The sequence below is a fragment of the Triticum aestivum genome, chromosome 1B, assembly GCF_018294505.1.
Source record: "Triticum aestivum cultivar Chinese Spring chromosome 1B, IWGSC CS RefSeq v2.1, whole genome shotgun sequence".
NCBI lineage: Eukaryota > Viridiplantae > Streptophyta > Magnoliopsida > Poales > Poaceae > Triticum > Triticum aestivum.
Window position 1 is genome coordinate 574,574,667 of NC_057795.1, and position 21,294 is coordinate 574,595,960.

At 51.9% G+C, this 21,294-nt stretch overlaps 1 pseudogene; it reads right to left on the minus strand.

Moving 5' to 3' along the window:
• LOC123080014 (wall-associated receptor kinase 1-like) overlaps positions 1–21,294 on the minus strand; it is a 44,680-nt pseudogene that overhangs the window by 12,885 nt on the left and 10,501 nt on the right.

The following is a 21,294-nucleotide window of genomic DNA, read 5'->3' on the forward strand; positions in this document are numbered from 1 at the left end:
TTATAGTAACTAATTATAAAGAACTTACTATTTTTTTCTATAAAGTGATGCAAAAAGTACTGATGCAAAAAAATAGTGATGCGCCCCTCCCACCTCCCCCCGCGCCGTGACTCATAGAAGGCAAAAAAAATAGTGATGCAAAAAAAAGCCCAACCGTGGTTGCAGGCCGCAGCTGCACGTAATCGGTCCGGCCCGATCAAGCCGGGCGGCGAAAGGGCCGGCCTTTCGGCCCAGCTACGGCCTGCAGCACATACCAATGGGGCAGAGACGGGGCGGGGCGGAAATCAGAGGAGTTTGAAACGGTGGTGGGAGGCAGGTATATAAGGCAGTCGCGGCGTTGTTCGGCGGGCGAGGTGGGACTAAACTTTAGTCCTCACCCCCGCCGACCCTGCCCCCGCACTGCGCGCAGAGTCAATGGGCCGGCCCACGCGCGCCGTGGCGCACTCTCACTGTGCCGGCCAGTGCACGCAGTCCAACTCATAGATTCGGTCGGGCCCGCGTCGCTTCTGTCTCACCTTGGCGTGCGGCAGCCATTCTAATTTAGTCCCACCTCGGCGGCCAAAGGATGTCTGTCGTGGTTCTAAGTCTGACAGTAGAGTGGGGGGTAGGTATGGAGAGGCAAGGTTCTAGCTATGGAGAAGTTGTAAACACAAGAGATGTACGAGTTCAGGCCCTTCTCGGAGGAAGTAAAAGCCCTATGTCTCGGAGCCCGGAGGCGGTCGAGTGGATTGTGTGTATATGAGTTACAGGGTGCCGAACCCTTCTGCCTGTGGAGGGGGGTGGCTTATATAGAGTGCGCCAGGACCCCAGCCAGCCCACGTAATGAAGGGTTTAAGGTGTATTTAGTCCGGGGCGTTACTGGTAATGTCCCACATAAAGTGTCTTAACTATCATAAAGTCTACTTAACTACAGGCCGTTGCAGTGCAGAGTGCCTTTTGACCTCCTGGTAGTCGAGTGAGTCTTCGTGGTCGAGTCCTTCAAGTCAGTCGAGTGAATCCCTCGTTGGTCGACTGGAAGGTGACCTCTTCTAAGGGTGTCCTTGGGCAGGGTACTTAGATCAGGTCTGTGACCCTACCCTAGGTACATGACCCCATCATTAGCCCCCGAATGGATTGAGGCTTTGAGTGACGGAGGAGTTGATGCTGTTTCCGATTGACCTTTGCACACTGGTCGTGCGTTGTCCTGAATCCAGAGAATCTCTTCGTTGATAGTGAGCAACTTGTCTTCAGTCGACTCGATCCATTCTTTTCTTTCGTCGAGTGATCTTTCGGGCTTCGTCGATTTCCGAGCGACGGATCGCAGGAAATCCCGCGCCTGACAGACTGATCTGCCGTTAGCGGATTCCGCGGGATGCGAAATTTGGGGAAACGCGCGAAGCGGAGCGGACTGCGGCGTTCGGATGGGACGGGACATAGACGCCTCGATTCTCGCGCCGCTTTCTTCGCCACGTATCTCGCCCGTGTAACAGTTCCAGGATATGATTAGATCTGCCGGGTCCACCTGTCATCCACTCGGAAGGGATCTTATAAATGCGCCCGGCGGGGTTTTTTTGAACAGTGCCTCAGCATTCTCTCTCTCTGCCTCCTTCGTCTCCGCCCAACGCGCTCGCTCTTGCCCCCGCACCACTTCTCCTCACGCGCCCCGCCGGAAGCCATGGTCAAGGAGAAGACGGCGGCGCTGGAGCGCGCGAAGAAGGCGTCGGCGACGGAGAAGGCGAAGGGGAGATCCACCAGCCGCGGTGGGTCTTCGTCCAGATCCCGCCTGCCGAAAGGCTGGGTCCAGGGAGATTGGATCCAGTCGACCATCACGGAGAAGGACCTCCTCGACATGGCCAACGAGGGCCTGATCCCCCATGGAGCTGCGAGGCTTCCGGGGAAAGAGTGGCAGCCCCAGCCGGAAGAGGGTGAGTGCGTGCTTCTGGCTACCCATGTCGACCGCGGATTCTCTTTGCCGCCGAGCGTTTTCTTCCGTGGTTTCTTGAACTTTTTTGGAGCGCAACTCCACCACTTCACCCCGAATTCTATCGCCTATCTTGCCGCGTTTGTGTCCATGTGCGAGAGTTTTCTGGGCTGTCGACCGCACTGGGGCTTGTTCAAGCACATATTCACATGTCGCTCTCAAACTGTGAAGAAGGCGAGTCCAGGCGACGAAAGAACCCGAGTGGTCCAAATGTGTGGAGGTCTGGGGATCCAGGTGAGAAACAAGAGCACCTTCCCAGCTATGACATTTCCCGAGTCAGTCAGAGGCTGGCAGTCGACCTGGTTCTACTGCCAGGACGAGTCGACACCGGGGCAGTCGAGTGGGCTCCCTCCATTTACCATGGACCGAGTGAACAAGCCCTCCTCCCTGAAGCTGATTCCGGAGGAGAAAGCTGACGTGAAGATGTTGATGGAGCGCGTAGTTCAGTTGGTTCGGGAGGGAGTGACGGGCATGGATCTCCTGGAAGTTTTCCTTAGGCGCCGAATCCAGCCTCTTCAGTTCCGGAGCCACTGCATGTGGTTGTACTGTGGGACTGAGGACGTGACTCGGGTTAACCCAGAAACAGTCGACGATGCCACTCTGGAAAGGTGGATGGCCGCTGTTACTGGGAACAAGGATAACCCTCGCGGAGCCAGAAGGATTCCTCCACTCGACTGCCACAGTGACCCAAACAAGGTATGTCTGCTCCACTTCCCATTGTATTTTTGTCGTATTTATTTCTGTTTTCTCTGTCGATCGGTCGACTGATCTTTGTCTTGTTGTCCATCAGGCCCTCACTGAACTGTACTCAATGCCCAACGGAGCGCAGGCTCCGACTGAGGAGGGAGAAGCGAGCGGGGGCGAGAGTCAGGAGGAGGAGTGGGACTCGGACGCCGCCGAGGCCGATGATGATGACGATGACGATGATGATGATGACGATGAGGACGGCGAAGAGGAGGAGGAGGAGGAGGTCGCACCACCGCGCTCGGAAAGGCGGTCGAAACTTGTTCATGACCCTGCGACTGAACGCGGCGAGGGGGTCGCGACTGTTACTCAGTCGACCAAGCGCCCCCGGACCACCTCTCCGGCGCCGACTGAAAAGGCGCCGAAGCAGCCCAGGGCGGCCCCGTCGAAGCCGACCAAGCACCTGCCGAAGATGAAGGTGTCCATCCCCACCATATCAGGGTAATCATATTGCTTACGTCTTCTTGTTTTGTGTGAACTTTATCTCTGGTTGGCGCTGGAGTTAGTCGACTGACTCTTTGGAGTTGCAGTGCTGCTACTTCTGAGACCTCAGCCCGGGCTGACGACCATGCGATGGAGGACGCAGCAACCTCAAAACCTGGTATTATACTCTTAACACCGTTTCTAGTCGACTGACTCATGATCTCTAATTCTGATTCTTTTCTGTAGCTCCATCCAATGTTGTTATCACTCTCCCTGATGACGATGAAGACGAGGAACCACTAAAGCACAGAATGAGAAGGAAAGCGTCTGCCAGCAGGGTGCCCCAGGATGTGACGGTGCCTGAGACTCTGGTCGCGGAGGAGGAGAACACCACTCGACACACTGTGTCCTTCGCAGATCCGCTGACGAGTGCTCCGCAGCCCTCCCTCTTCACGACGCACCACGTCCCAGAGGACCAAGCTGGCGCCGCGAAGGAGGCGATACGCCAGGCAGGGATCATGATGGAGCAGTTGAAGACCATCCGGGATGCGAGCCAGGCAGCTTATGACGCCAGTTCCGCCCTTCAAAGGAATGTTCAGGTCAGTCGACCACCACTTGTTCTGTTAGGATATGCTATCAAAAAACTTTTCTTTCCAGAATTTATAGTAGTCACCCACTGGGTGTGTTGATTTAAACTCCGTGTTAGCGGGGGCACGCTGAGTGCACCCGCTGGGTGTAGTCCCCAAGGCTAAGGTCGACTGCTGGCAGTCGGCCTTAGGCTTTATAATTTCAGTCTCTCCGTCATTCGACTACGGCGAATGGATTTCGCAAACCGGTGGGGGCACGCTGAGTGCACCCACTGGGTGTATTCCCCGAGACTGTGGTCGACTGCTGGCAGTCGGTTACAGTCTTAGAGAATACATCTTGTTTTTTTTTGAGGTCGACTGGTCGACTCTGTCTTCAAATAGGATTAGTGGGGGCACGCTGAGTGCACCCACTGGGTGTAGTCCCCAAGGCTAAGGTCGACTGCTGGCAGTCGGCCTTAGGCTTTATAATTTCAGTCTCTCCGTCATTCGACTAAGGCGACTGGGTTTCACAAACCGGTCGACTGGTCGACTCTGTCTTCGACTGGTCGATTAGTGGGGGCACGCTGAGTGCACCCACTGGGTGTAGTCCCCGAGACTACGGTCGAATGCTCGTATTCGGCTGTAGTCTTAGAAACGCGTGATTTTTCCTTTTTCACTCGGAAGTGAATTATATTTGACATTTTAGTCGATTGGTTCTTCGCAGAACTCCTGTGATCTTGTGGCTCGCTACTCTGAGCTGGAAAACAAGCACATTCAGCTCGAGCTGAATTTGAAGCTGGTTCAGGAGAATCTGACTAAGGCAAAGGAGGAGACCGAAGGTATGTTTGGTGAGACCTTGACGACTGCTTTTTCCCTTTATTTGTTTCAAAATCTGATCTTGCTGTAACTTGCAGGTAAGGTGAGGGAGGCCGAACGGAAGAAGGACCTTGAACTAGCTGAGAAGATCAAGCTTGTTGACGAGAAGTTAGCTTCAGTCGCCAAGCTTGAGCAAGAAAATGCCAATCTGAAAGCTGCTCTTGGGAAGAAAAAAGATCTGGAGGCCTTCCTGAATGGTCTTGCCAAGAAGCTGTTTCTTATGCTTGAAGGTAAATCTCTATGCTCGGCGATCATTTCCAACCGTGGTTTTTCCATTCGACCATTGCCTTGACTCGGTGATCATCCTTGCAGAATTTTGTCAAAACTTTGAAGAAGAAACTAGCCGGCTGGAACCAAACCTTGACCCCGTCAATTCTCCGATGGACGACGAAGCTGCCATGAATGTTTTCCGACTGGAGTCCCGTGTTGCAGCTGTCGTGGACTATCTTGCAAGGCTGAAGGTCGCCACATCTCGCATCGACTCGACGCTCTGGCCCGGGGAGACTCTTCAGAATGACCTCGAGTCGCTGATGGCTCGCTTGAACACGATCCCTGGTCGAGTGCAGGAGTGGAAAAAATCCTCGGCTCGGTGCGGTGCAGATGTTGCTCTGTGTCTGGCCCGAGTTCACTGCAAAGATGCGCGAGAAGACAAGCTGGCGGCCCTCCGGGTGGCCAACACCAAGAAACACGACTTCAGGTCCTTTATGGAAACTTTCCTTGCGGCTGCCACTCGGATCGCAGATGGGATTGATCTTGATGAGTTTGTTGCACCTTCCAGCCCTCCACAGGAGGGGTAAAAAACTTCTTCTAAGCTCGACGCTTTAAATTTGCCTCGGTATGCCGAGTGGAATTGTAACCGATAAACCTTAACGGGCTTAGCGCCTGAGCACTTCCGGTTCCTTTAGGTATCGATCCGAACTTGAATTTGTCGTTTGAATATGATTGCTCTTGGCTCGAAATGTCTTTTGCAGGTTCAAAGCAGGGCGCTTACTGCAATCAACTTATTCCTTAATCCACTTAGGTGAGCGCTGGGCTGCAGCTAAGCCTCCGAGTGGAAGTCTGGCTTATCACTCGGAAGGATTTTCATAACTTAGGCGAGCACTGGGCTGCAGCTAAGCCCCCGAGTGAGAGGTTTGCCCTTCACTCGGTAGGATTTCGATAACTTAGGCGAGCACTGGGCTGCAGCTAAGCCCCCGAGTGAGAGGTTTGCTCTTCACTCGTAGGATTTTTATATCTTAGGCGAGCACTGGGCTGCAGCTAAGCCCCCGAGTGAGAGGTTTGCTCTTCACTCGGTAGGATTTTCATAACTTAGGCGAGCACTGGGCTGCAGCTAAGCCCCCGAGTGAGAGGTTTGCTCTTCACTCGGTAGGATTTTCATAACTTAGGCGAGCACTGGGCTGCAGCTAAGCCCCCGAGTGAGAGGTTTGCTCTTCACTCGGTAGGATTTTCATAACTTAGGCGAGCATTGGGCTGCAGCTAAGCCCCCGAGTGAGAGGTTTGCTCTTTACTCGGTAGGATTTTGATAACTTAGGCGAGTACTTGGACTGCAGCTAAGCCTCCGAGTGGAAGTCTGGCTTACCACTCGGTAGGATTTTCATAACTTAGGCGAGTACTTGGACTGCAGCTAAGCCTCCGAGTGAGAGGTTTGCTCTTCACTCGGTAGGATTTCGGTAACTTAGGCGAGCACTGGGCTGCAGCTAAGCCCCCGAGTGAGAGGTTTGCTCTTCACTCGGTAGGATTTTTATATCTTAGGCGAGCACTGGGCTGCAGCTAAGCCCCCGAGTGAGAGGTTTGCTCTTCACTCGGTAGGATTTTCATAACTTAGGCGAGCACTGGGCTGCAGCTAAGCCTCCGAGTGAGAGGTTTGCTCTTCACTCGGTAGGATTTCGGTAACTTAGGCGAGTACTTGGACTGCAGCTAAGCCTCCGAGTGGAAGTCTGGCTTACCACTCGGTAGGATTTTTGATAACTTAGGCGAAACGGATTCGCAGCTAAGCCTCCGAGTGGGAGTCTGGCTCACCACTCGGTAGGATTTTTTATAACTTAGGCGAAATGGATTCGCAGCTAAGTCTCCGAGTGGGAGTCTGGCTTACCACTCGGTAGGATTTTCATAACTTAGGCGAGTACTTGGACTGTAGCTAAGCCCCCGAGTGGAAGTCTGGCTTACCACTCGGTAGGATTTTGATAACTTAGGCGAGTACTTGGACTGCAGCTAAGCCCCCGAGTGGAAGTCTGGCTTACCACTCGGTAGGATTTTGATAACTTAGGCGAAACGGATTCACAGCTAAGCCTCCGAGTGGGAGTCTGGCTCACCACTCGGTAGGATTTTTTACAAACTTAGGCGGAACGGATTCGCGGCTAAGTCACCCACTGAGGGGGAATTTTATTGGACAAAATAAAAAGTGACAAAAATTATGGAGGAACTATGACACTTATTATTTCGAGGTCCATGAACTACAGAAGTACTTTATTGCAACTCATCCGAGTGATAAAACTTAAGTGTAAAATGGGCGGAGTAGTTCCGCGTTCCAAGCTCGGGGCTCGTCGATATTATGCTCAACGTTGTAAAGACGGTACGCCCCGTTGTGGAGAACTTTGGTGACGATGAAGGGTCCTTCCCAAGAAGGAGCAAGCTTGTGTTGTTTCTTCTGATCCACTCGGAGAACTAAATCTCCTTCCTGGAAGGCTCGACCTCTAACATTTCTGGCGTGGAAACGACGCAAATCTTGTTGGTAGATGGTCGACCGGATCAGAGCCATCTCCCTTTCTTCCTCTAAAAGGTCGACTGCGTCCTGCCGCGCTTGTTCAGCTTCTGCTTCGTTGTAGATTTCAACTCGAGGAGCATTGTGGAGAAGATCACTCGGCAAGACTGCTTCAGCTCCGTAGACCAAGAAGAATGGAGTTCTTCCGGTCGACCGATTAGGTGTGGTCCGCAGTCCCCAAAGCACCGAGGGAAGTTCGTCGACCCAAGCTCCAGCTGCATGCTTGAGATCACGCATCAGTCGGGGTTTCAATCCCTTGAGAATCAGGCCATTGGCTCGCTCTGCTTGTCCATTCGACTGCGGATGGGCGACTGAAGCGTAGTCGACTCGTGTGCCTTGAGAGTTACAGAAATCTCTGAATTCCTCCGAGTCAAAGTTCGACCCATTATCCGTAATGATGCTGTGCGGGACTCCATATCTGAATATTAGTTCCCTGATGAAGCTAACAGCAGCACCGGCGTCAAGGTTCTTGATTGGTTTAGCCTCAATCCACTTGGTGAACTTGTCGACTGCCACCAGTACATGCGTGAAGCCACTTCGCCCTGTTCTCAAAGGACCGACCATGTCCAACCCCCATACTGCGAAAGGCCAGACGAGTGGAATGGTCTTCAGGGCTGATGCAGGCTTGTGCGACATATTCGAGTAGAACTGACATCCCTCGCACTTATCCACTATCTCCTTTGCCATCTCATTCGCCTTTGGCCAGTAAAATCCGGCTCGGTATGCTTTGGCCACGATGGTCCGAGAGGACGCATGATGACCACAGGTCCCCGAGTGGATATCATTGAGGATGAGTCGACCTTCTTCTGGTGTTATGCACTTCTGACCAACTCCAGTCGCGCTTTCTCTGTATAATTGTCCTTTGATTACGGTAAAGGCCTTAGATCGACGGACGATCTGTCGAGCCTCTTCCTCATCCTCCGGGAGCTCTTTTCTCAGGATATACGCGATATATGGAACTGTCCAGTCGGGAATGACCACCAAGACCTCCATGATCAAGTCGACCACTGCTGGGACTTCAACCTCAGTCGGATCTGTGGCACTCTTGGGCTGTGGAGCTTCTTCGGTGAAAGGATCTTCTTTGACTGACGGAGTGTGTATATGCTCCAAGAACACACCACTCGGAATGGCTTCTCTCTTGGAACCTATCTTTGCTAGATCATCAGCTGCTTGATTTTTCAGTCGGGGTATATGATGGAGCTCCAACCCCTCGAACTTCTTTTCCAGCTTCCTCACTGCACTGCAGTATCCAGTCATGGCTGGGCTTCTCACGTCCCACTCCTTCATCACTTGGTTGACCACTAAATCCGAGTCGCCATAGACCATCAGGCGACGGACGCCGAGTGAAATGGCCATGCGCAACCCATATAAGAGGGCCTCATATTCTGCCTCATTGTTGGAGGAATCAAAGTGAATCTGGAGCACATATCTGAGCTTATCTCCTCTGGGGGAAACCAGGACAACCCCAGCACCGGAACCATTCAACATCTTAGAGCCATCAAAGAACATGGTCCAATGCTCCGAGTGAACTTCAGTCGGCTGCTGCTGTTCAATCCACTCGGCGAGGAAATCTGCTATTGCCTGGGACTTAATGGCTTTCTTTGCCTCAAACTTGATATCAAGGGGAAGAAGTTCAATCGCCCATTTAGCCACTCGACCAGTTGCATCTCTGTTGTGCAAAATCTCTGATAGTGGAGCGTCGCTGACGACTGTGATGGAATGATCAGAGAAATAATGAGCAACCTTCTTTGTGGTCATGTATATTCCATACACAAGCTTCTGATAATGAGGATATCTCTGCTTGGATGGAGTCAAGACTTCAGACAAATAATACACTGGGCGCTGAACTTTGAGAGCTTTTCCTTCTTCTTCCCGCTCGACCGTAAGCACAGTACTGACGACTTGTCCTGTGGCTGCGATATAGAGCAACAGAGGCTCTTTGCTGATTGGAGCAGCAAGCACCGGCTGGGTGGAGAGCAGAGCTTTTAGCTCGGCAAACGCTGCATCAGCTTCTGGAGTCCACTCGAACTTGTCTGCCTTCTTCATCAGTCGGTAAAGAGGCAATGCCTTTTCACCGAGTCGTGAGATGAATCGACTTAATGCGGCCAAGCATCCAGTAAGCTTCTGGACATCGTGCACTCGCACAGGGCGTTTCATTCGGAGAATAGTGCCGATCTTCTCTGGATTAGCGTCGATTCCTCGTTCGGAAACGAGAAAACCGAGTAACTTGCCACCAGGAACTCCAAATGTGCACTTTGATGGATTGAGCTTGATATCATACCTTCTGAGGTTGGCAAATGTTTCGGCGAGGTCAGCGAGCAGGTCGGAACCTTTTCGTGACTTGACGACGATATCATCCATATACGCTTCCACATTCCGACTGATTTGAGTGAGTAGACACTTCTGAATCATTCGCATAAATGTGGCTCCGGCATTCTTGAGGCCGAATGGCATGGTGATATAGCAGAAGCACCCGAATGGAGTGATGAAAGCTGTTTTTACCTCGTCGGGTCCGTACAGACGGATCTGGTGGTACCCGGAGTAGGCGTCTAGAAAAGACAGTCTCTCGCATCCCGCGGTCGAGTCAACAATTTGATCTATGCGAGGGAGAGGAAAATGATCTTTCGGGCAGGCCCGGTTGATGTGCTTGAAATCAATGCACATTCGGAGTGATTTGTCCTTCTTAGGAACCATGACGACATTAGCGAGCCACTCGGAGTGGTATATCTCTCGGATAAATCCTGCCGCCAACAGTCGAGCCACTTCCTCACCAATGGCTTTTCTCTTCTGGACGGCGGACCGCCGAAGATGCTCTTTGACTGGTTTTGCAGATGAGTCGACTCTTAGGCGATGCTCAGCCAGTCCCCTGGGAACACCTGGCATGTCAGCGGGCTTCCATGCAAAAATGTCCCAGTTCTCACGGAGGAACTGGATGAGCGCTTCTTCCTATTTCGGGTCGAGTGTTGTGGAGATGTGGGTCGGAGCTGCATCGGGGTCGGTCGGGTGAATGTGAACAGGCTTCGTCTCACCGGACGACTGAAATGCAGACTCTGTGGCGGGTTTCTTGGATCGCAGCAAGTCACTCGGATCTGCGTTTTGCTTGTATTCTTCGAACTCGACCGCTGTCACCTGGGAATCAGCAATCTTTGAGCCTTTCTGAAAGCACTCTTCTGCCTTTTTCCGATCACCGGTGACAGTGATCACTCCTTTGGGGCCGGGCATCTTCAATTTGAGGTACACGTAACATGGTCGAGCCATGAACCGTGCATAAGCTGGTCTCCCCAAAATGGCATGATATGCACTCTGAAAATCCACGACCTCGAACGTCAACTTCTCTTTGCGAAAATGTTTCGAATCGCCAAACACCACGTCCAGAGCTATTTGGCCGAGTGACTCGGCTTTCTTTCCTGGTATAACTCCATGAAAGCTCATGTTACTGGTGCTCAGTCGGGACATCGGAATGCCCATTCCTTTCAGCGTGTCTGCATACAACAAATTCAGCCCACTACCACCGTCCATCAGCACTTTTGTCAGTCGAGTGCCTTCAACAACTGGATCGACCACCAAAGCTTGCCTCCCAGGGGTGGCAATATGAGTCGGGTGATCAGATTGGTCGAAGGTGATGGGTGTTTGGGACCATCTCAGATAATTTGCTTTTGCTGGGGCAACCATGTTCACCTCTCGGTTAATGACTTTCAATCGACTCTTGCTCTCCACATCTGCAAAGATCATCAGAGTAGAGTTGATATGCGGATATCCTTCCTCACTGTCCTCCTTGTCTTCGGCCTTGTCCGACTCCTTCTCCTTGTTATTAGACTGTTTTCCCTGAAACTGCTGGATCAGGAGTCGACATTGGCGAGTGGTGTGCTTCGGGTAGATGATATTCCCCTCTTCGTCTTTCTTCGTGTGGATGTGACACGGCATATCCATCACGTCGTTCCCTTCTTTATCCTTTACCTTCTTAGGGTTCCAGGATCCTTTTGGTTTCCCTTTAAACTTTCCCTGAGTCACGGCCAGAGCCTCTCCAGGAGCTGCCGGTTCAGCCTTCCGCTTCTGTTTCCGACTGGTGTTTCCCTTTTCCGACTGACTCGGCTTGTGCTTGCCGCTTCGGAGTCGGTCTTCTTCTTCGCCGTTGGCGTACTTGGTAGCAATCTCCATCATCCGACTCAAGGTCATGTCACCGGTTCGACCAAACTTCAAACTCAATTCTCTGTTCTTGACGCCATCCTTAAAGGCGCAGACTGCCTGATGATCAGACACATTCTCCACAGTATGGTGCAAAGTGATCCATCTCTGAATATACTCTCTGAGAGTCTCATTGGTCTTCTGCACGCAGACTTGCAACTCCGTCAGTCCAGCCGGTCGCTTGCAAGTTCCTTCAAACGTTCTGATGAACACTCGGGACAGATCTTCCCAAGTGTAAATGCTGCTAGGAGGTAATTGAGTCAACCATGCCCTGGCAGAACCTTCCAGCATGAGGGGCAAATGCTTCATGGCCACCTCGTCGTTCCCACCACCAATCTGAACCGCCACTCGGTAGTCCTCAAGCCAAGTTTCAGGCTTAGACTCACCAGTGAACTTGCTGACTCCTGTTGCCAACCTGAAATTGGGAGGGATAACTGCGGCTCTGATAGCTCTGCTGAAACATTCAGGACCAGAAACATGCACTCGACTGCTTGTGGGCGCATCTCTGTCGAGTCCACCTCGATGGGCTCTGTTCCGGTCGACCAACCTTGCACGATAATGGATCGCGCGTCGAAGCCTGGTTCTCTGGGGTCGACTGGAACTCTTCGCCCCGCACTGAGCTGACGTCTGTCATCTTGCTGCCGAGGAGCGTAAGACCCACCCCTCGGAGGGGAATTGGGCACTCGACGCCTATCATCTCGGTCGAGTCGGTCACCATATTGGTCTCGCCGATTCTCGCGCCCTTCACGCCGCGGAGGCGATCTGGGGCTGTGAGCCGACTGAACCGTATTCGCAGCGACGGATCGACTGTGAATTCTGTTGCGCGACTGCGACACGGCCGAATTCTGATCTCCTGCTGCCCGGAGCAGATCCCTGATCTGCATCAAGCCTCTGCCAGCTTCCGACTGAGAGGGCTGAATGGACTCTGCTATACGGGTCGCAGCTGCCAAATTCTGGATTGGGGTTCGATATACCTGAGTCGGCGGGAAGAGTTGACGTCGACTGGTGTCAGGAACTCGTTGCCGCGCACGCTCGTCGAGTGCTCGCTGAAGACTCTCCAGTCGAGTGCGTTCGGCCAAATTGGCCAAACGTGCCTCCTCCAAGGCGCGAGCCTCGGGGGTTTCTCCTGCGATGGGAGTACGCAGGACATCCACGTTCCTGCGGCGAAGTTCTTCTCTTTGCAGGGAGTCGAGTGGCTCGGGCTGGTACTCTTCGTGGTCTCGTGCGGGGTCGCCTCCGTCGCGTGGTCCACCATCACGGGCGAAGCCAGGGGGACTGCGGGGCCCGTCGACCATCATGATTTCCGCCGCTGGATCACTGCTATCGCACTCGGATGCAGTCTCTATGGAGCCAGTCGACAGATCGAACAGGCCGTAGAGAGATTCGTCGGGCTCGATTGCCGCAACTTGGGTGGTGGCCGTCTGGCGAGCCACCGCGTGCCTCACCCACCGCTGAATCCTCGACCGGCCCGAGCGCTTGCGCTGGCGGGAGACCGGGAGGGTGGTCGATGGGGATGTCGACCGATACGGGGTCGACGGTTGCCGCAGCAGAACACCGCGGACACATGCGCGAAAATGCGTCGCACCGCGGACGGGGAGCGCATCAACGTCGAGTGGAGCCTCCTGGAGCCAGGCGGAGTCGTCGGCGATGAAGGTGAGAGCTCCGAGACGGATCTCTCGACCCTCGACCAAAACTCCAGCAGCCACCATGATGAAAGTACTCGGAAGAATCGCAACTTCTCCACAAAATTGCTAAAACACCTGCCCCACGGTGGGCGCCAACTGTCGTGGTTCTAAGTCTGACAGTAGAGTGGGGGGTAGGTATGGAGAGGCAAGGTCCTAGCTATGGAGAGGTTGTAAACACAAGAGATGTACGAGTTCAGGCCCTTCTCGGAGGAAGTAAAAGCCCTACGTCTCGGAGCCCGGAGGCGGTCGAGTGGATTATGTGTATATGAGTTACAGGGTGCCGAACCCTTCTGCCTGTGGAGGGGTGTGGCTTATATAGAGTGCGCCAGGACCCCAGCCAGCCCACGTAATGAAGGGTTTAAGGTGTATTTAGTCCGGGGCGTTACTGGTAACGTCCCACATAAAGTGTCTTAACTATCATAAAGTCTACTTAACTACAGGCCGTTGCAGTGCACAGTGCCTTTTGACCTCCTGGTAGTCGAGTGAGTCTTCGTGGTCGAGTCCTTCAAGTCAGTCGAGTGAATCCATCGTTGGTCGACTGGAAGGTGACCTCTTCTAAGGGTGTCCTTGGGCAGGGTACTTAGATCAGGTCTGTGACCCTACCCTAGGTACATGACCCCGTCAATGTCCACACCAGTTTATATAGCCGCCTCCGGTAGTCCATGCATGATCATATCTTATATTGTGATATGGATTTACTTAACTGCTTGGCAGTACACTGTCTGGAAGTGAACTGCCCGGCAGTGGGTAAAGTCACATTATGTTTATTTTGTTTATTTTTTTAACTTCAAACGGAAAACAAATTTTTTTAAATATGGTTCCCAACTATGGTTTTTTTCTACTCCGTCAAACGTCACGACACTTTTTCCACATGTTGCCATCACCATCCACAGCACCCACGCCAATTCGCGAAAATGACACTTTTTTCTATGGTTTTCTCCGTGAAACGCACCGAAAACACTAACCGGGCGTGACGCAACGTGCGTTTGGTGTCTGAATTCGTTCAACTTTTGCGTGGGGCCCGATGATGGGCATTCCCACTGCATCCCAAATTTGGGTGACTTTTCGTGGGTGCCACCTCGTGCCTCCCATGCAACCCGCACTGATCGGATATGAACGATGTCAGCCCCGAACAGCGTTCTCTTTTCTTACTGAGCCGGTGGACCTCTAACTTTTTCCACACGCACCATCGGCAGGGCCATCATGCCTGCAAGTTTTCATATTTTTCCGGCACCATATGAATTTCCTATGGTTTTCTCTGTGAAACGCACCGAAAACACTGACCGGGCGTGACGCAACGTGCGTTTGGTGTCCGAATTCGTTCAACTTTTGCGTGGGGCCCTAAGATGGGCATGCCCACTGCATCCCAAATTTGGGTGACTTTTCGTGGGTGCCACCTCGTGCCTCCCATGCAACCCGCACTGATCGGATATGAACGATGTCAGCCCCGAACTGCGTTCTCTTTTCTTACTGAGCCGGTGGACCCCTAACTTTTTCCACATGCACTCATCGGCAGGGCCATCATGCCTGCAAGTTTTCATATTTTTCCGGCACCCTATGAATTTCCTATGGTTTTTTCTGTGAAACGCACCGAAAACACTGACCGGGCGTGACGCAACGTGCGTTTGGTGTCCGAATTCGTTCAACTTTTGCGTGGGGCCCTAAGATGGGCATGCCCACTGCATCCCAAATTTGGGTGACTTTTCGTGGGTGCCACCTCGTGCCTCCCATGCAACCCGCACTGATCGGATATGAACGATGTCAGCCCCGAACTGCGTTCTCTTTTCTTACTGAGCCGGTGGACCCCTAACTTTTTCCACACGCACTCATCGGCAGGGCCATCATGCCTGCAAGTTTTCATATTTTTCCGGCACCCTATGAATTTCCTATGGTTTTCTCCGTGAAACACACCAGAAACACTGACCGGGCGTGACGCAACGTGCGTTTGGTGTCCGAATTCGTTCAACTTTTGCGTGGGGCCCTAAGATGGGCATGCCCACTGCATCCCAAATTTGGGTGACTTTTCGTGGGTGCCACCTCGTGCCTCCCATGCAACCCGCACTGATCGGATATGAACGATGTTAGCCCCAAACTGCGTTCTCTTTTCTTAGTGAGCCAGTGGACCCCTAACTTTTTCCACACGCACTCATCGGCAGGGCCATCATGCCTGCAAGTTTTCATATTTTTCCGGCACCCTATGAATTTCCTATGGTTTTCTCCATGAAACGCACCGAAAACACTGACCGGGCGTGACGCAACGTGCGTTTGGTGTCCGAATTCGTTCAACTTTTGCGTGGGGCCCTAAGATGGGCATGCCCACTGCATCCCAAATTTGGGTGACTTTTCGTGGGTGCCACCTCGTGCCTCCCATGCAACCCGCACTGATCGGATATGAACGATGTCAGCCCCGAACTGCGTTCTCTTTTCTTACTGAGCCGGTGGACCCCTAACTTTTCCACACGCACTCATCGGCAGGGCCATCATGCCTGCAAGTTTTCATATTTTTCCGGCACCCTATGAATTTCCTATGGTTTTCTCTGTGAAACGCACCGAAAACACTGACCGGGCGTGACGCAACGTGCGTTTGGTGTCCGAATTCGTTCAACTTTTGCGTGGGGCCCTAAGATGGGCATGCCCACTGCATCCCAAATTTGGGTGACTTTTCGTGGGTGCCACCTCGTGCCTCCCATGCAACCCGCACTGATCGGATATGAACGATGTCAGCCCCGAACTGCGTTCTCTTTTCTTACTGAGCCGGTGGACCCCTAACTTTTTCCACACGCACTCATCGGCAGGGCCATCATGCCTGCAAGTTTTCATATTTTTCCGGCACCCTATGAATTTCCTATGGTTTTCTCCGTGAAACGCACCGAAAACACTGACCGGGCGTGACGCAACGTGCGTTTGGTGTCCGAATTCGTTCAACTTTTGCGTGGGGCCCTAAGATGGGCATGCCCACTGCATCCCAAATTTGGGTGACTTTTCGTGGGTGCCACCTCGTGCCTCCCATGCAACCCGCACTGATCGGATATGAACGATGTCAGCCCCGAACTGCGTTCTCTTTTCTTACTGAGCCGGTGGACCCCTAACTTTTTCCACACGCACTCATCGGCAGGGCCATCATGCCTGCAAGTTTTCATATTTTTCCGGCACCCTATGAATTTCCTATGGTTTTCTCCGTGAAACGCACCGAAAACACTGACCGGGCGTGACGCAACGTGCGTTTGGTGTCCGAATTCGTTCAACTTTTGCGTGGGGCCCTAAGATGGGCATGCCCACTTCATCCCAAATTTGGGTGACTTTTCGTGGGTGCCACCTCGTGCCTCCCATGCAACCCGCACTGATCGGATATGAACGATGTCAGCCCCGAACTGCGTTCTCTTTTCTTACTGAGCCGGTGGACCCCTAACTTTTTCCACACGCACTCATCGGCAGGGCCATCGTGCCTGCAAGTTTTCATATTTTTCGGCACCCTATGAATTTCCTATGGTTTTCTCCGTGAAACGCACCGAAAACACTGACCGGGCGTGACGCAACGTGCGTTTGGTGTCCGAATTCGTTCAACTTTTGCGTGGGGCCCTACGATGGGCATGCCCACTGCATCCCATTACAAAAAAGTCATTATTCTTACTTATAAATTAAAAAAACAACGCATTATTATTATGTAAACACATTTAGCCGTTAATGCAACACATTACAGTACAAAAGTTTCCATATATTTAAAATATATTTTAGACATTAATTAACAATACATAAATATTAAACATGTAATTATTAATCTACACAAATAACTTATTACAAAATTCATTACAAAAAAACTCATTATCAATTAATTATCGAAAAACTCATTATTGTTTTAGCAATTACTTATAAAATACTCATTATTTTTCGTATAAATTTAAATAAACAACTCATTATTATTATAAGTAATATAGTTGGTTTTTTATTAATTATAGAATTTATGTATACTATAAGCCAGGCATAAATAACTAAAAAACTTAATACTATTTTTTTTAAACAAAACAACGGGCACTGACTGAGCGCGATGGCCCAGTGACTGTGCGCGACGGCGCACCTGGGCCGGCGCATTGAGTGTGCGCGCGGTGCGGGGGCAGGGTCGGCGGGGTGAGGACTAAAGTTTAGTCCCACCTCGCCCGCCGAACCACGCCGCGACCTGCTTATATACCAAGCTCCTACCACCCTTTCGAACTCCTCTGATTCCCGCCCCGCCCCGCCTCTGCCCCGTTGGTCTATGCTGCAGGCCGTAGTTGGGCCGAAAGGCCGGCCCTTTCGCTACCCGGCTTGATCGGGCCGGACCGATTAGGCGCAGTAGCGGCGTGCAAGCACAGGTGGGCTTTTTTTTTCATCAATATTTTTTTTTGTTCTACGATTCACGGCGCGGGGAGAGGTGGAAGGGGCGGTTTTTTGTCCCACCTCGCGCGCCCAGGGACGCCAGGACTGGCTTATATAGCCGCCTTTCAGATATTTATTGAAATAGGTAGTAATAATGTCATGTGACTTTAACTAAAGTCAACTGACATTATTACTATCTTATTTTTTAATATAAGCTTGTCAATTCGCGCAGAAATAACAATAGTAAATTTTTCATATGTATATCTTCAACACGAAATAAATTCCCTATTAAGTACTCTTTTTAATATAATTACTTAATAAATTTTGTATTAAGTACTGTTTTTAATTTAAGTACTTAAATTTTTTATGTCAAGTACAGTTTTTTATGAACGGTCGTTTCCAAATTATTAGTTATATCAATAAACTAATTAATAATTTTTAATAAGCTGCAAAATGTTAGGCATTTACACAAAACTCATAAAATATTAGAAAAATACTGATTATTTTTACCTATAAATTGTAATAAGAAAACTCATTATTCTTACTTATAAATTAAAAAAACAATGCATTATTATTATGTAAACACATTTAGCCGTTAATGCAACACATTACAGTACTAAACTTTGCATATATTTTAAAAATTATTTAGACATTTATTAACATTACATAAATATTAAAAATGTAATTACTAATTGACAGAAATAACTGATTAAAATATTCACTACAAAAAAACTCATTATGAATTAATTATCAAAAAACTCATTATTGTTTTAGCAATTAATTATAAAAAACTCATTAGTTTTTCGTATAAATTTTAATAAACAACTGATTATTATTATAATAAATATAGTTAACAATTCTATATTACGTATGGAGTTTTATTAATATTATTTTTAAAACAAAAAACAAAAAAGTCTTCGACAGCGTGCATTGGCCGGCACAGTGACAATGCGCGACGGCGCGCATGGGCCCGCCCATTGACTCTGCGCGCGGTGCGGGGGCAGGGTCGGCGAGGGTGAGGACTAAAGTTTAGTCCCACCTCGCCCGCCGAACCACGCCGCGACCTACTTATATACCAAGCTCCTACCACCGTTTCGAACTCCTCTGATTCCCGCCCCGCTCCGCCTCTGCCTCGTTGGTCTGTGCTGCAGGCCGTAGCTGGGCCGAAAGGGCGGCCCTTTCGCTACCCGGCTTGATCGGGCCGGACCGATTAAGCGCAGTTGTGGCCTGCAAGCACAGTAGGCATTTTTTTACCATTGTTTTTTTTCCTTCTATAATTTTTTTTATAATTAGTTTTTTCCTTCTATAAATTTTTCTTATAGTGTTCCACCATTATCAGTAGGATGCATGCCAAGTCTTTTGTATTTTTCATCGCTTTATGAATGTTCTATAATTTTTCCGAATATGTCGACAAGTTGGCCTCCTTCTCCAGAACCCGTTTGGGCAGGACCGAAGGCCCCGTCTGAAAGGAGTTTTTTCCGACAGCCTTCAAATGTACCCACATTTTTTATACTGTTCCACCATCATCATTAGGATGCATGAAAAGTTTTCTGGCTTTTTTATCGCTTTAAGAATTTTTCAGAGACCGTTCGAGTATGAGTGAAGGCCCCATGCACGCGTAATCGAGCACTGAATTTTCTCGTAACGTTGAAATGCATGTTTCCGTTTATTTTTTAAAGTTGCACGACTAACATCAAATTAAACATACGTTTTTTTCCAGATAAGCCATTCCTAGTTCATTCATAATTCAAACTACCTTACATAACAGTAAACATAACCGAGCACTGCTCTTACATAATTTAGACCAAAATTTAAATAAAAACCCTAAAACTAGACTACTCGTCGTCGCTGGCGCCGGTGAGGTCGACGACCGGCGCCATACTGCCGGCCTCTCCTTCGCCGCCGTCGCCGCCATCGTCGTCGTCGTCATCGTCGCTAAAATCCCACCAGTTGTCTTCCCACGCCTGCTGCTCCTGCACCGCCGCTATGGCCGCCAGCCGCTCTCGTTCCTCACGAGTGGCCACCGCCGCCGCCTCCTCTGCCGACTGGGCCAGCATCGCAAGTAGCCCTGGCGTGTCGTCGGGGTCTTCGTCTTGCGCGAGGGCGGCCTGCGCCGGCGGGATCTCGACCAGCGCCGGGTCAGGGGGCGCCTGCTGTGCCAGGGCAGTGGGGGCGGCTGGAGGTGGGCCATGGCGGCGGCGACCACGAGAAGTGCCGGCCTCGCCGGTAATGTCCCCGACGGTGCGGCCGGCCGCCGCATCCCTGAACGCGCCGAGGACGATGTCGAAGTTCTTCCCGTGCCACCACCTGCGCCGGGCCCTCCGGTTGTAGCGGCCGCCAGGCAACGCGTGGAGCTGCTGCCTCGTCGGCGGCGGTCCCATGGTGGGAATGCCGTCCGCCCCGATTCGCCACGGCCGCGGCACTTTGGCTGCCGGCGGCACCATCACGCCGAACCGGGCCAGATCCTCCGTGTCGCCGACGGTGAGGCTCAGCGGCCAAACGCCGGTCGGCCACGCGCCCTCGTCGGAGTCGCTGGAAGACATTGCCGGCAAGGAGAGGGAGATGGGCGGGCGAGGAGAGGAAGGGAGATGGGCGGGGCGAGGAAGATGGCACGGCGTGGTGAGGGCTGGTGCGGCCTTTTATAGACGGCGGGGGAGGGAGGTGGGCGGGCGAGCCGTCTGTGACGTGCGCCCCGAGGAAGAGGCGGGCGGCTGGCGGCACGCGCGACCGCGGTGGCGTGTGAAAGCGAGGCAGCGGCGGCGTGTGAAGGTGCGGTGCGGCAGGCGAGGGATCGGTGGCGTGGGAAGGCGCGAGGACGGCAGGCGCGGCAGTGGAAGCGTCGGTGCCGTGCGGGCGGTCGCCGCAGCGTCGGCAGCCGACCGGTCGCGTCAACTGCCGGCCCGAGACGGAAGGCTGGCGGCAGGCGCCCGGTCGCCGCACGCGCGGTAGTGGGCGGCGCGGACTACAAGGCTACCATGCTGGCGGCAGGCGCCCGGTTGCCCGCACGCTTGGCAGTGGACGACGCGGACTACGAGGCTACCATGCTAGCGGCAGGCGCGCGGTCGCCCGCACGCGCGGCAGTGGAGGGCGCGGGCGGCACGAGATCTGCCGCGAGCAGTCGGCGCCTGCATGCGCGCCGCCAAAACTGCAAAGCAGTTAATGCACGACGGCACGGCCGTCCGTGCCAACTTTTTTTTTAAAAAACACGCCCTCACGGCTGCCAACTGCTCGGCTCGGCTCGCGCCCTCACGATTGCCAAGCGGCTCGGCTCGTCCCGCAGCCGCGTATACACGGGCGCGCGGGGTATCGCCGCCGACGCGCAGGGGCAATTTGTTTTACTTATGACGATCGTGCCCCTGGCAGCGAAGGGGTATGGGTGAATCTCAGCCTTTGATGTATTTAAGGGGGGTGTACCGAAGCAGAAGTGTTTAGACAATTATATATGCAGCTTGTGTCCATCAAGACATGTAGAAGCAGTTCCTATGTCATACATGTGGTTCTATGTTGGTTAGAGGATACAGCTTAGTACTTACCCACAGTCGCCTTTGCTGCTAGAGGGAATATATCTCTGCAGGTTCCCTCTTTGCCGTCGCCTACCATTCCAAATGCGCATGGACAGTCATAGCCTCCTAGCCTGTTTTTGCAGATCCCGCCACTTGTGCAGTTATACACTTCCGGATGCTTGCACTCATCAATGTCTGAAGAGTCAACACTTGGGAGAGTTAACAAATTGGTAACACT